The 15,633-nt window shown below is 38.9% G+C and overlaps 1 protein-coding gene and 1 pseudogene across 3 annotated transcripts in view; one reads left to right on the forward strand and one right to left on the reverse strand.

The window, feature by feature from the left end:
* Positions 1–15,633, forward strand: part of LOC105486334 (solute carrier family 9 member B1) — a 122,634-nt gene that overhangs the window by 55,705 nt on the left and 51,296 nt on the right. The gene's annotated exons all lie outside the window — the stretch shown is intronic.
* On the reverse strand, positions 7,278–8,449 carry LOC105486333 (actin-related protein 3B pseudogene; annotated as a pseudogene).

Consider the following 15,633-nt stretch of genomic DNA (forward strand, 5'->3'; position numbering starts at 1 on the left):
ATTTACATTTAGGGTTAATATTGTTATGTGTGAAACTGATCCTGTCATTATGATGTTAGCCAGTTATTTTGCTCGTTAGTTGATGCAGTTTCTTCCTAGCATTGATGGTCTTTACATTTTGGCATGTTTTTACAGTGGCTGGTCCTGGTTGTTCCTTTCCATGTTTAGTGCTTCCTTCAGGATCTCTTGTAAGGCAGGCCTGGTCGTGACAAAATCTCTAAGCATTTGCTTGTCTGTATAGGATTTTATTTCTCCTTCACTTACGAAGCCTAGTTTGGCTGGGTTGAAAATTCTTTTCTTTAAGAATGTTGAATATTGGTTCCCACTCTTCTGGCTTGTAGAGTTTCTGCCAAGAGATCTGCTGTTAGTCTGCTGGGCTTCCCTTTGTGGGTAACCTGACCTTTCTCTCTGGCTGCACTTAACATTTTTCCCTTCATTTCAACCGTGGTGAATCTGACAGTTATGTCTTGGGGTTGCTCTTCTCGAAGACTCTCTTTGTGGTGTTTTCTGTATTTCCTGAATTTGAATGTTGGCCTGCCTTGCTAGGTTGGGGAAGTTCTCCTGGATAATATCCTAAAGAGTGTTTTCCATCTTGGTTCCATTCTCCCTGTCACTTTCAGGTACACCAATCAGCCGTAGATTTGGTCTTTTCACATAGTCTCATATTTCTTGGAGGCTTTGTTCGTTTCTTTTTACTCTTTTTTTCCCTAAACTTCTCTTCTCGCTTTATTTCATTCATTTGATCTTCAATCACTGATACCCTTTCTTCCACTTGATTGAATTGGCTACACATGCATGCGTCGTGTAGTTCTCGTGCCATGATTTTCAACTCCATCAGGTCATTTAAGGCCTTCTCTATGCTGTTTAATCTTGTTAGCCATTCATCTAATCTTTTTCAAGGTTTTTAGCTTCCTTGCCTTGGGTTTGAACATCCTCCTTTAGCTCGGAGAAGTTTGTTATTACCAAGCTTCTGAAGCCTACTTCTGTCAACTCGTCAAATTCATTCTCTGTCCAGCTTTGTTCCATTGCTGGCGAGCAGCTGCAATCCTTTGAAGGAGAAGAGGTGCTCTGGTTTTTAGAATTTTCAGCTTTTCTGCTCTGGTTTCTCCCCATCTTTGTGGTTTTATCTACCTTTGGTCTTTGATGATGGTGACCTACAGATGGGGTTTTGGTGTGGATGTCCTTTTTGTTGATGTTGATGCTATTCCTTTCTGTTTGCTAGTTTTCCTTCTAACAGGATCCTCAGCTTCATGTCTGTTGGAGTTTGCTGGAGGTCTACTGCAGACCCTGTTTGCCTGGGTATCACCAGTGGAGGCTGCAGAACAGCAAATATTGCTGCCTGATTCCTCCTCTGGAAGCTTCGTCTCAGAGGGGCACCTGGCTATGTGAGGTGTCAATCGGCCCCTACTGACAGCTCTGTCCATTCTCAGTGCTCAAACTCCGTGCTGGGAGAACCACTGGGGACATTTAAGTCTGCAGAAGTTTCTGCTGCCTTTTGTTCAGCTATACCCTGCACCCAGAGGTGGAGTCTACAGAGGCAGGCAGGCCTCACTGAGCTGTGGTGGAGCTCAAAGGAGCTTCCCAGCTGCTTTGTTTACCTACTCAAACCTCAGCAATGTCAGATGCCCCTCTCCCAGCCCAGGCTGCAGCCTTGCAGTTCAATCTTGGACTGCTGCACTAGCAGTGAGTAAGGCTCTGTAGCCGTGGGACCCGCTGAGCCAGGAGTGGGATATAATCTCCTAGTGTGCCATTTGCTAAGACCATTGGAAAAGCACAATATTAGGGTGGGAGTGTCCCAATTTTCCAGGTACCATAGTCACGGCTTCCGTTGGCTAGTAAAGGGAAATCCCCCATCCCCTTGCATCACTTCCTGGGTGAGGTGACACCCCACCCTGCTTTGGCTCACCCTCTCTGGGCTGCACCCACTGTCCAACCAGTCCCAGTGAGATGAATCAGGTACCTCAGTTGGAAATGCAGAAATCACCTGGCTTCTGCGTCGATCACGCTGGGAGCTGCAGACCAAAGCTGTTCCTATTTGACCATCGTGGAAAAATCCTCTTTTGTCATTTATTCAAGAAATATTTGAGAAGCAAAGATGTCATCATTTTGATGAAGTCCCAGTTTATCAGTTTTTCTTTTATGGATCATGTTTTTGATATTATATCTAAGAAACCTTTGCTTAGTCCAAGGTCATAAATATTTTCTCCTGTATTTTTTCCTAGACGTTTACAGTTTTAGCTCTTACAGTTAGGTCTATCATCCATTTTAGTTAATTTCCATATATGACCTAAGGATCTAGGTTTACTTTTTGTAAATGAATAACCAATTCTTATAGAATCACTTATAGAAAGAACATCTTTTTCCTATTGAATTGTCTTAGCATCTTTGATGAAAATCAATTGACTTTCATCAAATGAAAGTGGGTTGGATTCTGAACTCCCCTTAATTCCATTGATCGATCTATCTCTCTTAATGTGGATTCTATACTGTCTTGACTACTTTTGCTTTACACTGAATTTTAAAATAAGGCAGTATTAAGTACTCTAACTTCATTCTTACTTAGCAAGATTGTTTTGGCTATTCTAGATATTATTGTATTTCTGTATGATTTTAGAATGAGCTTGTCAATTTTTCCAATAATCTTTCTAGACTTTTGGCAGGAATTGCAGTTAATTTGTAGATCAGTTGACATCTAACAATATTGAGTCATATAATCCATTAACATGATATATCTCTCCATTTGTTTAGGCACTTATCTGAGTGATGTTTTTTAGTTTTCAGTGCAAAGGTTTTGCACTTATTTTGTTAAATTTTTTCCTAATTATTCTATTATTGCTATAGTTTGAGTGTCCCTACCAAAACTCATGTTGGAATGCCTAAGAGGTGGGGCCTAACGGGAAGTGTTTGGGTCTTGGGAGCTCTTCCTTTGTGGGCAGCTTGGTACTATTCTTAAACTAGTGAGTGTGTTCTCACTCTTGTGAGACTAGATTAGTTCTCTCAGGAATGGATTAGTTACCATGAAAATGAGTTCCTATACAGTGAGGTCACGCTTCATGCTTGGCCCCTTGGTGCATGCCTACTCCCCTTTAACCTTCTTCTACCATATTGTGACACAACACTAAAGCTTTCACCAGAACCCAAGCAGATGCCAGTGTCATGCTTTCCAGCCTGCAGAACTGCAAGCCAAATATACCTCTTTATAAATTACTCAGTCTCCGGTATTCTGTTATAGCAACACAAAACGGACTAAGACAGAAAATTGGTACTGAGAGTGGGATGTTGCTATATAGATACTCGAAAATGCAGAAGCCTCATTGGAACTGGGTAATGGGCAGAGGCTGGAAAAGTTTGAAGGAGCAGAGTAGAAAAAGACTGTATTGTCATAAACAGAGCATTAAGGATAATTTTGGTGAGGGCTCAGAAGACAACAAAAAGATGAGAGAAAGTTTAGAATTTCTTAGAGATTGGTTAAGTAGTCATTACCACAATGCTGATAGAAATATGGACAGCAAAGGCCATTTTAATGAGATCTCAGATAGAAATGAGGAACAAGGTATTAAGAACTGGAGACAAAGTCATCCTTGTTACACCATAGCAAAAATTTGGCTGTGTTGTATCTAAGGCTTTGTGCCCTAAGGTTTTGTGGAAGGCCAGACTTAAGATTGATGAACTAGGGTACCTGGCAGAAGAAATTTCTAAGCAAAATATAGAGCAGCTGTGTAGCTACTGTTTACTACATTCAGTGAAATGCAAAATGAAAGGGAAACAAGCATAAATTTGAAAATTAATAGCCTGGCCATGTGGTAGAGAATGAAAGAGCATTTTCAGGAGAGGAATCCAAGGTTGCAGCAGAACAAGAAATACTAAAAAGATTAGCACTGAGAGAAGAAAGCCAGTTGATAATTATTGAGATAATTTTTTTAAAGACCCTTGAAGGCATTTCAGAAATTTTAGAGGTTGCCTCTCCAGAGGTCTAGGAGGACAGAATGGTTTTAAGAGACAGGACCCATGCATCACTGCCCTGTGTAGCTGTTTTGAGATCCTGCTCCCCAAATTCTGGCACAGCCCTCAGCAGCCACCCCAGCCATGGCACAGTCATACCCAGGTGTGGCTCAGGCTGCCATCCCACAAGATACAAGCCATAAACCTTGGTGGCAAACAGTCGTGGATCAAGCAGCCTCAGATGCAGCTCATGACACCACTCTGAAGGGTGCAAGCGGTAAGCCTTGATGGCATTTATAATCATGTGGTACTAGGTTTTCAGATGTGCAGAATACAAGAGAAGTGGAGGCATGGTGGCTTCCACCTAGATTTTAAGGAATGTACTGAAAAGACTGGGAGCTCAGGTAGAGACTTGTTGCAGGGCCAGAGCCACTGCAAGTGTACCTCCCCTAAGGCAATGCTGAGCAGAAAAATGGGGTGTTGGAGCTGCCACAAAGAGCCTGTACTAGCGCAATGCCTAGTGAATACATGAAAGTGGACCACCACTGGGACTCCAGAACTATAGAGCCATTGCCAACATACAACCTCAGCCTGGAGAAGCCACAGGTAACCAACTCCAACCAGTGAGAGCAGCCATGTGGCTATGCCCAACAAAGCAGTGGAGGTGGGGCTGCCCAAGGCTTTAGGGATAAAACTCCCCACTGTGCCCAGGAGGCAGCACATGGAGTGGAGAATTATTCTGGAGCTTTAAGATTTAGTGTCTGCCCTGCTGAGTTTTGGACTTGCTCGAGGCTTGTCACCTCTTTCTTCTTTTGGCCTATTTCTCCCTTTTGGAATGGGACTGTCTGCCATATGACTATTCCACCATTGTATCTTGGAAGTAAATAACTTGTTTTCTTCTTATTATTATTAGTTTACAGGCTTATAGCTAGAAGGAACTTGCCTTGAGCCTTATATGACACTTTGGACTTTGACCTTTGAATTGGTACTGGAAGACCATTAGGGTTGAATAATTATATTTTACAGTGTAAGAGAGACATGAGTTTGGGGTTCCAAGGGTGGAATACCATGGTTTCAGTGTCTCTGCCAAAAATCATGTTGGAACCTTTAAGAGGTAGAGCCTAATGAGAAATGCTTGGGTCATGGGGACTCTGCCATTTTGAGCAGCTTGGTGCAGTCCTCATATAGTGAGTGAGTTCTTGTTGTCATGAAACTGGATTGGTTCCTGTGGGAATACATTAGTTACCCTGAGAATGGATTGTTATAAAGCAACCCATTGTACAAAGTTGTACCTTGCGTTTGGCCTCTTGGCACATTCCCACTTCCTCTTTGGTCTTCTGCCATTTTTTGATGCACTACTAAAGTCCTCACCAGAAGCTAAGCAGATGCTGGTGCCATGCTTCTTGAACTTCCCAGTCTGGAGAAACATGAGCTAAATAAACCTCTTTATACAGTCTCAGACATTCTATTATAACAACATAAAACAAACTAAGACATTTATTTTTGATGCTATTGTGATTGGAATTGTTTTCTTTATTTCATCTTTGTATTGTTTATTGCTACTATATATACAACTGATTTCTGTATATTGATCATATACTCTACAAACTTGCTAAGCCCCTCTCTTAGTTCTAGTAAATTTGGGAGGGGGTGTGGTATGTGGGAGGGGGTGTGGTATGTGGGTGTGTGTGTGGGTGTGTTCCTCAGGATTTTCTGTATACAAGGCTAATAACAAAAAGAGTTGTCTTTTTTCCATACCTTTTTTTCCTTGACTATTGCACAAACTAAGACCTATGGTGCACTGTAAAATAGAAGTGGTAAACACAGGTATCTTTGCATTTTTCCTAATCTAGAGGGAAGCACATTCGATTTTTTTTTTAACCATAAAGTATGTTTGCTATAGGCTTCTGGTAGATGCCTTGATCATTTGAAGAAGTTCTCTTCTATTAATAAGTTGATGAGATTTTTAAAAAATATATGAGTGTTGAATTCTGTCAAATGCTTTTCTGCATCTGTTGAGGTGATCATATGGTTATGTCCTTTATTCTCTTAATATAGTTTATTACATTGATTTTGGATGTTAAGTCAACCTCACATTCCTGAGATAAACTTCATTTTTTTCATATGTTGCTCAATTACGTTTGCTAATATTTGGTTAAGAATTTTTATGTCTAGGTTCACAAGGAATATTGGTATATAGCTGTGTTTTCTTGTAATGTCTTTGTCTCGTATCGATATCAGGGTAATATTGATATCAAATGAAATAAAGTTAGTTGGGAAGTTTCCTTCCTCCTCTATTTGCTGAAAAAAGTTTTTGTAACATTGGTATTGTTTCCTCCCTTAATAGTTTGATAGAATTCACCAGTGAAGTATATTTTTTCTCTATAGGAAGGTTTTAAATTACTGATGCAGTTTCTTTACTTGATATTGGTATATATTTTTTCCTTTCTCCCTTAGTCAGTTTTGGTAATTTGTGTCTTTCTAAGAATTGTTCTATTTTAATTTTTTACCTTAAAGTTATTACACCATTTTCTTAACATCCTTTTAAGGGTAAGGTCTGTAGTGATATTTCTCTTTCATTCTTGATTTTGGGAATTAGTGTCTTCTTTCTTTTTTCTTGGTCAATGTAACTAAACATTATTTATTTTCTTGACTTTCTGAAATAAGCAATTCTGGGTTTCTTTGGTTGTTTTTAATGATATCCTGTTCTGTATATATCGTTTTCCACCGTGACCTTTGCATTTCATACATCCTACTTACTTTTGGCTTGGTTTACTCATCTTTTTCTAGAGTCTTAAGATGGGAGTTTTAATTATCAATTTTAGATTACTTTTTCTTCCTGTTTCTAAAGCTATACATTTTCCTCTATGCACTGCTTTAATTGCATCCTGTAAATAATGGGTTTTTTTTTTATTTTAAGTTTATAACATTTTATTTATAAAAATAGGCTGGGGAAAAAGGATTTGTACCACTGGGGGAGAACTATTTTGGGCCATTTTTAAATTTCTTTTCCTCTTAACAATTTTCAAAGTCACATTTGAATTCTTTGAGAATGGTATTTGTCAACAAAAAAGCTCCAGTGAAAAGGAGGAGGGAAACTGAGGAAGTATGAAGAAAGGGAGTGAGAGAAGGAGGAGTGGGCATACAACAGCCAACACATAAAGAAATGACTTTTACTGAAATGACTCTGCACTGTGCCTCATGCACTAGGTGATGCAAGCATGCTGCTCAAACATCAACACCAAACGTCATTTAGAAATGGTGGTCTTCTCTGGGTTCTGACGGACACTTGTTCCCCAACATGGCACTATTAAATGATGCTTTCAAGGCAGACATTAAGACATTACTCCAAAGAGAAGACTGTGGTGGCAGATGCTGGGGCCATATTCTTCATAGGCCTTCTTGGTGTGACAGTCTGAAATAACTCCAGAGTTGAGGCTAGCATTAAGCTTCCAAACCATAAGGCATAGTGCTGCATGTGATGGATTGCCACCCGAACCTCTGCAAGCTTAGGTTTGAGTCTCCTGCCACTGAGCTCCTTTACTGAGTTTTAATCTGACGTGTACCACTCTTCAAATCTCTCTGCAGTTGAGGTTCAAATTCCTGAACATAGTCAAACCTCTTGAAAGAACAACATTCTTATACAGTGGACAATGCACATCAATGGGACAGTTTTGTATTCATCAACAATATTCAAGATGGATTCCATAACGTCTGGGTTGGCAAACTCTGGGTAAAAAAATATTTCAGGTTGCAGGAACCTTTTGTAACCAACATCTATTATGAATTTCTCCTGGTTGATCACACTGATACCTGTGTACTGTTTGATCCACTTCCAGGGATCTAGCAAATTCCTTGACTATATCAGGGCAAATGTAACAGTATTTCTCCTTCATGGCTTTTGTGGTCTCCAGTGACTGCCCAAGAGGGATTCCTACTTCCCTCTCCCTTAGCAGCTGTTGGATGAAATACGCAATATCACCTACAATCAGGATGTGTTTGATGCAGCTCCCAATTACATAACCTTCTACAACTGGGAGAACATGGGTGACTCCATCTCTTTTGTCAATTACTATAGTCATTAACATACATTCGCCCACTTGGTGAGATGTCCAAGATGCCACCAAGGCCAGTACCTCCTGAACTGCAATGTAGAATCCTAGTACATTAAATAATTCAAACATAATTTCTGCAAAAATGCTCTCTGTTTTCTAGTGTATTCCGTGGAAGTTCTGTCATTAAAAAATAATGGTCCTCAGATTCTGCTCAAAAATATTTAAAAACCACTTGCTCCATGAACCTTTCCATAATACCGCAGTCTTCAGTGATTCCATGTCATATTGACCACTTTGTAGCATACATAGATTTATCAATGGCTTCATCCTGTATTTAAAAAGTCAAGGTCATCAACTCCCCTCAACATTCTCCTTTGGGCTTTGTCATCTACCTTTGCTGACTCTCTGATAGAAATGCATGAAAGAATAGTAAACTATGGCTCAGTGTTGCCTGCATAGCCAAGTTTGGAATACCTACTGAGGTTGTCACAGGGCTGAGACCCAGAGCAGTGGATGCAGCTCAACCTCCAGGTGTGGGCTGGATGCCAGGGGCTGAGAGCAGGGCCATGGAGGAGCCAGCGTGGGCACTGAGTGGCTCTTACCTGATGCCACAGTCTGCCACACAGGAAGGCAGGAAGCCCGCCATGCTTGGAATACACAGCACTTAGCCCCACTGGCCACCCTGGAGCACCCTGCCACCATGCACTCGGCAACCCACTCACCCCATGTGCCACGTCTCCTGCGTATTTCCATTTTTATTATAAGATATATTGTAGATGGGTGCAGCAAACCACCATGGCACATGTATACCTATATAACAAACCTGCACATTCTGCACATGTATCCCAGAACTTAAAGTACAATAAATTTTTTAAAAGGAGTATTTTAAAGGATCAATCTACTATTTGACAGTCATGGAAATAGTGAATGGGAGTTAAAGGAAAAAAAAAAATAAGCCAAAGAAAGAAGGGAGGAGGAAAGGGAAAAAGAAAGGAAAGAAAAGAAAAGGAAAAGGGAAGTACAAGAAAAGAGACTAAATAAATAAATAAATAAGTGATTGACAGTCTGGGAGTTGGCAAATACGTATTCAGACAACACTGACAAAATAGGCCTCTTGCTAAAAATAGCAGAATGCACAAAGTACAGTAGCAGCCTGTCTGTCCTGAGAGGCTGGGGAGGTTTAGGAAAAGAGGTTGGGCAGGTTGGAGACAGATAAGTATGCAGTCAGTTTTTGCTTGGTGGAGAAAGTAATCATGGGTGATTCAGAAAAAGGAAGATACTTACATAATAATTGTTTTGTACTTTTTTTTTGGTCTTCTATTACTTTCATAAAATTATCTTTGCATCAAAAGTTATTAACACTTTCAGGACTCCTTGTATGCCAAAATCTTTGAATTAGATTTCTTAATTTGTGATCACACTGGTAATTTATCTAGCACAATGAATTGAATGTGTGTCTTTATGTTTAAAGGGAAAAATAAAATTCAAAACAGCATATTTGATGTAATTTATGATTAGATAATAGAGAAATATCAATTTTAATATAATTTTTAGAAAGTAAAGCTTTGGCTGGTCATGGTGGCTCACGCCTGTAATCCCGGCACTTTGAGAGGCTGAGGCAGGTGGATCACGTGAGGTCAGGAGTTCAAGACCAGCCTGACCAACATGGCGAAACCCTGTCTCTACTAAAAAAAATAAATTAGCCGGGTATGGTGCCACATGCCTGTAATCCCAGCTACTCGGGAGGCTGAGACAGGAGAATCGCTTGAACCTGGGAAGCGGAGGTTGTGGTGAGCCGATATCATGTCATTGCACTCCAGCCTGGGCAACAAGAACGAAACTCCATCTCAAAAAAAAAAAAAAAATTCTTATTAGTGGAACTACGAAAAAAATACAATGACTCTAAACTCATATCTTACCACGCAGTAGATGTATATCAGAATTTAAGCAGCAGAGAAATCATTTTTAACTTTTTTTAAATTTTTTCTTATCATTAAACCATATGAGGTAAAAATACCAAGGCTTCCTTCCTAAAATGTACAAACCTCACCACAGCTTTACCACACTGTTTTGTTTTGGGTTTTGCTATTTTAAAATATAAAATAATTATTCAGTATAACTCATAATTATTTAACTATCAGCAATACTTTGTTATTTATATTAATAAATTCTGCTTCCTTTTGTGAGATTAATTACTCCATAGCTTTTGCCAGTCTGTTTCTGGGCATTTTACTATTTCTCTACTCAGAGTTGTAATTGCCCTTTATCTATCCTTCTTAATCAGAACATCCTTCCTTTATACCAGTGTTTAAAAAATAAATTTAATACTTAATTCAATTTAATATTCTAAATAAACATACATATATAATATAGTCAAGTTCTTTAGGAATATATGTGTGATTTTTCACATTTCTTTAATGTCCAAAAAGATATCCCACTGCATATATGTTTTCTGGTGAGGTTTTAATATACATATTGTTTATTATTCTTTTTTCCTGACACTAGTGCTTCTCAAATTATCTGTGATGAAGAAACAGATGTGTTTTTTTTGTTTTGTTTTTCTTTCTTTCTTTAAAAAAAAACTTTTATTTTGGGGTACATTTCAGGGGTACATGTTCAGGTTTGTTATATAGGTAAACTTGTGTCATGCGGGTTTGTTGTACAGATTATTTTGTCACCTAGGGACTAACTTAGTAGACTAGGACCCAATAGTTTTTGTTTTCCCATTTGATGTAGACTGATACTTACTTTTTATAAGATACAGTGTCAAATTGCTACAGAACTTTGTAATCACTCTCCATTTCTGTATTTGTCTTGTCACTGAGAACAAATCCTTGACACCAGCCAAGAGGGCCCCTGACCGAAAGCACAGGGAGTGTCCTTCCGGCTCCTTGCTTCCTGTCAGCATTCCGCTCACTAGACAAGTGCTTGAACCACCCCCTTCTCTTGTCTATTGATATTCAAGCAAAATCTCAATGCAAAAAGAGAATCCATGATGTAATTAGAGAAGAGAATGTGTTCTTTTTGCATATATCCTTAAAAAATCTTTCCTCAAAATGTCAAAAATTCTATTACCAGAAATGTTCTGATTTTCCTAGAATGCAAGAATTCCTGGGAGAACATCTTACAGATTGCAATATTCTTTCATGCTCACTAGTTCATTTTATTGTAACAAAACCTATGTATATTGGCAAGAGATAATTTTTTATCCCCATTTTACAGACAATAAAACTGACTTATAGGTTTAAAAAAATTATATTTATATATATATATAGAAAAAACAAGAAAACACTTGTGTTTTCTTCTTTCACCCATAATTACCATTTGCATATATCTTCTAATCTCCTATCCTTTTACATTCAACCTGCTTGTTTTATGTAAAGTTTGTTTCTTGTAGGCACCATATAGCTGAATCTTGTTTTTTTAAAGTCCTGTATGGTAATAGTTGCCTTTTGATTTTAGTGCATTCACATTTTACGTAAGTATTGATATGGCTGGATTTGCATTTAACATTTCGTTATTTGTTTTCCATGTGTCATATCTTTTTGTTTTTCTTTTCTCACATTACTGCTTCTTTCATGTTAACCAAGTATTTTTAGTGCCCTATTTCAACTTCTCTGTTGATTTTTGCTATGGTTTCCAGCTTTTTGTTGTAGTGGTTTCTCTGGGGCTGTTTTTTTTGGTTTTCTTTGTTTTTGTTTTTTTGTTTTTTGAGACAGTCTCGCTCTGTCGCCCAGGCTGGAGTGCAGTGGCATGATCTCGGCTCACAGCAAGCTCCACCTCCCGGGTTCACGCCATTCTCCTGCCTCAGCCTCCCAAGCAGCTGAGACTACAGGTGCCTGCCACCACGCCCAGTTAATTTTTTGTATTTTTAGTAGACACGGGGTTTCACCATGTTAGCCTGGATTGTCTCCATCTCTTGACCTCGTGATCTACCCGTCATGGCCTCCCAAAGTGCTGGGACTACAGGTGTGAGCCACTATGCCCGGCCTCTTTGGGGCTTATTATTTTAAGAGACAATGGCATGGTCATAGCTTATTGCAGCCTCATACTCCTGGGCTCAATCAGTCCTCTCACCTTTGCCTGTCAAGTAGCTGGGACTACAGGCATGTGTCATCACACCTGGGTAATTTTGCTTAAATTTTTTTAGAGACAGTTGTATTAGTCCATTCTTGCATTATTTTCAAATACCTGAGACTCAATAATTTATGAGAGGTTTAATTGGCTCACAGTTCTGCAGGCTGTACAGGAAGCGTAGAGGCATCTGCTTCTGGGAAGCCTTCAGGAAGCTTACAATCGTGGCAGAAGGCAAATGCATGTCACATAGTGAAAGCAGGAGTAAAAGAGCAAGGGTCAGTGCCACACACTTTTAAATGAGATCTCACAAGAACTTACTCACTGTCACAAGGACAGCACTAAGAGGACGGTACTAACCATTCATGAGAAATCTGCCCCCATGATCTATTCACCTCCCAGCAGGACCCACCTCCAACTTTGGGAATTACAATTCACCATGAGATTTGGGCAGGGACACATATCCAAACTATATCAACAGAGTCTCATTGTGTTGCTTGGGCTAGTTTCAAACTCCTAGCCTCAAGCAATACTTCTATCTCAGCCTCCCAAGTGCCTTTGGGGATTATAATAATCAATCATCTTCACTTTTTACAATCTACTTTGGTTTAATAATTTTTACTTAATTCCAGTGTTATATAGCAACTTTGGTCCAATGTACCTCTTTTATGCTATAAACTCAGCAGTATTGGTATAGTTATTGCCTATAATAATCATATGGTTTTTTAAAAGAGATTAAATCAGAATACACACACACACACACACACACACACACACACATCTTTTATACTTACAAATTTATTTACCATTTCCAGTGCCACTTATTCCTTATAGGTTCAAGTTGCCATCTGGTGTCATATCCTTTTATCTTTATATATATATATATACTTTAAGTTCTAGGGTACATGTGCACAACATGCAGGTTTGTTACATATGTATACATGTGCCATGTTGGTGTCCTGCACCCATTAACTCATCATTTACGTTAGGTATTTCTCCTAATGCTATCCCTCCCCACTCCCCCCACCTCACGTCAGGCCCTGGTGTGTGATGTTCCCCACCCTGCATCCAAATGTTCTCATTGGTCAATTCCCACCTATGAGTGAGAACCTGCAGTGTTTGGTTTTCTGTCCTTTTATCTTAAAAGCATTTTCTTTAGTGTTTCTTTATCAAGGGTAAGTTCTCTTTATTTTTATTTATCTGGAAATGTCTTTATTTCAGCTTCATTTTTGAAGGATCATTTAACTGGATGCAGAATTCTTGATTGACAGTTATTTTTCCCTGCACTTTTGAAATGTTGCTTCATAAGCCTTCCTTTTTTTCAGATAAAAATGCCAGTATTGATCATATTATTGTTCTCCTGTATGTGATAAGTCATCTCTTGCTACTTTCATAATTTTTTTATTATCCTTGGTTTTCACCAATTTGATAATTATGGCTCTAGGTGTGAATCTCTTTGTGTTTATCCTACTTGAGATTTGTTGAACTTCTTATATCTGAAGATTGTTTTTCATAACATTTTTGAAGTTTTCAGACATGTTTTCAAATATTTTTCTGCCCCCTTATCTCTCTCTTCTCCTGGAATTCCCATTATGCATATGTTAGTGCTCTTGATGGTATCCCATAAGTTTCTGAGGATCTGTTTATTATCCTTTTTTCTTTTTGTTCTTCAGATTGATTAACCTCTATTGGTCTATCTTGAAGTTCACTGATACTTTCTTTCACAAGGTCAAATATGCTATTGAACCTCGCTAGTGATTTTTTCACTTTAATTGTTGTACTTTTCAATTCTAGATTTCTATTTTTAAATATGTTCTGTCTCCTTATTCATATTCTCTATTAGACAGAACGTTATCATATTTTTAATTTGAATATATTTATAATATATACTTTGAAAATTTTCTAAATCTGATATCTGAATTCAGACAGTTTCTATTCACTGCTTTTTTTCCCCAGAATATGAGCCATATTTTCCTGTTTCCTTACACGTCTAATAATTTTTAATTGAAAACTAAACACTTTAATTATACATTATAGCAAATCTGGATTTGGTTTTTATTTGTGATTGTTTTGTTGTTGTTATTGTTTTGGTAATTGGCCTATACTTGTACTGTGTAATCCTTCTGCCCAGTGGTTTTCAGCAGTGATGTCTTTTATATTGTGTTGTTGTTATTATTATTATTGTTTTAGCCTGTCTTTCTAGGAATTTCCTTTGTGTCTGTTGCATAGCTTGATTTTGGAGAGACATGTTAAAGCTAGTAAGGCTTACACTCTCTGCCAAATAATCTGTGGGTGGGTGGGTGAATGCATTCAAAGTTGCAATTAATACTCAAGTCTCACTTCATTTTTACTTTTTGTCATACTCTCTTGAGTCTTTCCTACACTTCCATACTTTTCCAATCAGCCATATATGTGTGGAGAACTTATCTCAAACTGTCTATGACTCTCTCCTTTCCAGGATCTCTCATTTTTTTAAGTAATATTCAGGTTTTTAATTTATTATAGTGAAAGGATACAAAGCAAAATTAGCAAAGGGAAAAAGGCGTATGTGGTAAAGTCTGGAGGAAACCAGGCACAAACTTCCCAGAATCACCTCCTGTGGAGTTACAAGGATGTGTTTTTCTTTCCCAGCATGAAATTTTGACAACACATGTGCAATGTCGTCTACCAGGACCAGAGTCTCATTAGAGACTAAGTACTCAGGATTTTATGGACATTACTCTCCTTCACATGTACCAGAATTCCAGACTCCCAGAAGGAAAGCAGCTGTTCAGAGTAAACCACAGTGTTTGTATAAACAGTTTAGGCACAGTGAGCCACTCTTCTCAGTGAGAGAATTGGAACTTGGAATTGGGAAACTCTAGCCTTGCATGTGGGTCTTTCTTTTCTTTCTTTCCTCTCTCTCTCTCTCTCTCTCTCTTTCTTTCTTGAATTCCAGGATACCTGTACAGAACGTGCAGGTTTGTTACATAGGTATACCTGTGCCATGGTGGTTTGCTGCACCTATTGACCCTCAGGATCTCTCATTTAAATTTTTGTCTTGTCTTCCACTTCCCCAACTGAGACTGCAACTTCAGACTAGTAAAGCTGCGATTCTCTCTGTTCATTCCCAAACCACTCTGCTATATTTAACTGGCAAAACCATTGATTTCTTCCCTCTACTCCATACCAAATCCACTCCTGCCCCCAGCCCTAACAGGAAAGCTGCTGGTTTTTACATCTAGCTTCATACTGGTAAAACTACAGTTTTTCCCAACTGAGCTTGGGGATGAAAAGAGGGATGGGAGTATATTAGTCCGTTTTCATTCTGCTGATAAAGACATACCCAAGACTGGGAAGAAAAAGAGGTTTAATTGGACTTATAGTTCCAGATGACTGGGGAGGCCTCAGAATCATGGCGGGGGTGAAAGGCACTTCTTACATGGTGGCGGCAAGAGGAAGATGCAAAAGCAGAAACCCCTGATAAAGCGATCAGATCTTGTGAGGCTTATTCACTACCATGAGAACAGTATGGGGGGAACCACCCCCGTGATTCAATTATCTCCCACCAGGTACCTCCCAC

This window comes from Macaca nemestrina, chromosome 3, assembly GCF_043159975.1.
Source record: "Macaca nemestrina isolate mMacNem1 chromosome 3, mMacNem.hap1, whole genome shotgun sequence".
Taxonomy (NCBI): domain Eukaryota; kingdom Metazoa; phylum Chordata; class Mammalia; order Primates; family Cercopithecidae; genus Macaca; species Macaca nemestrina.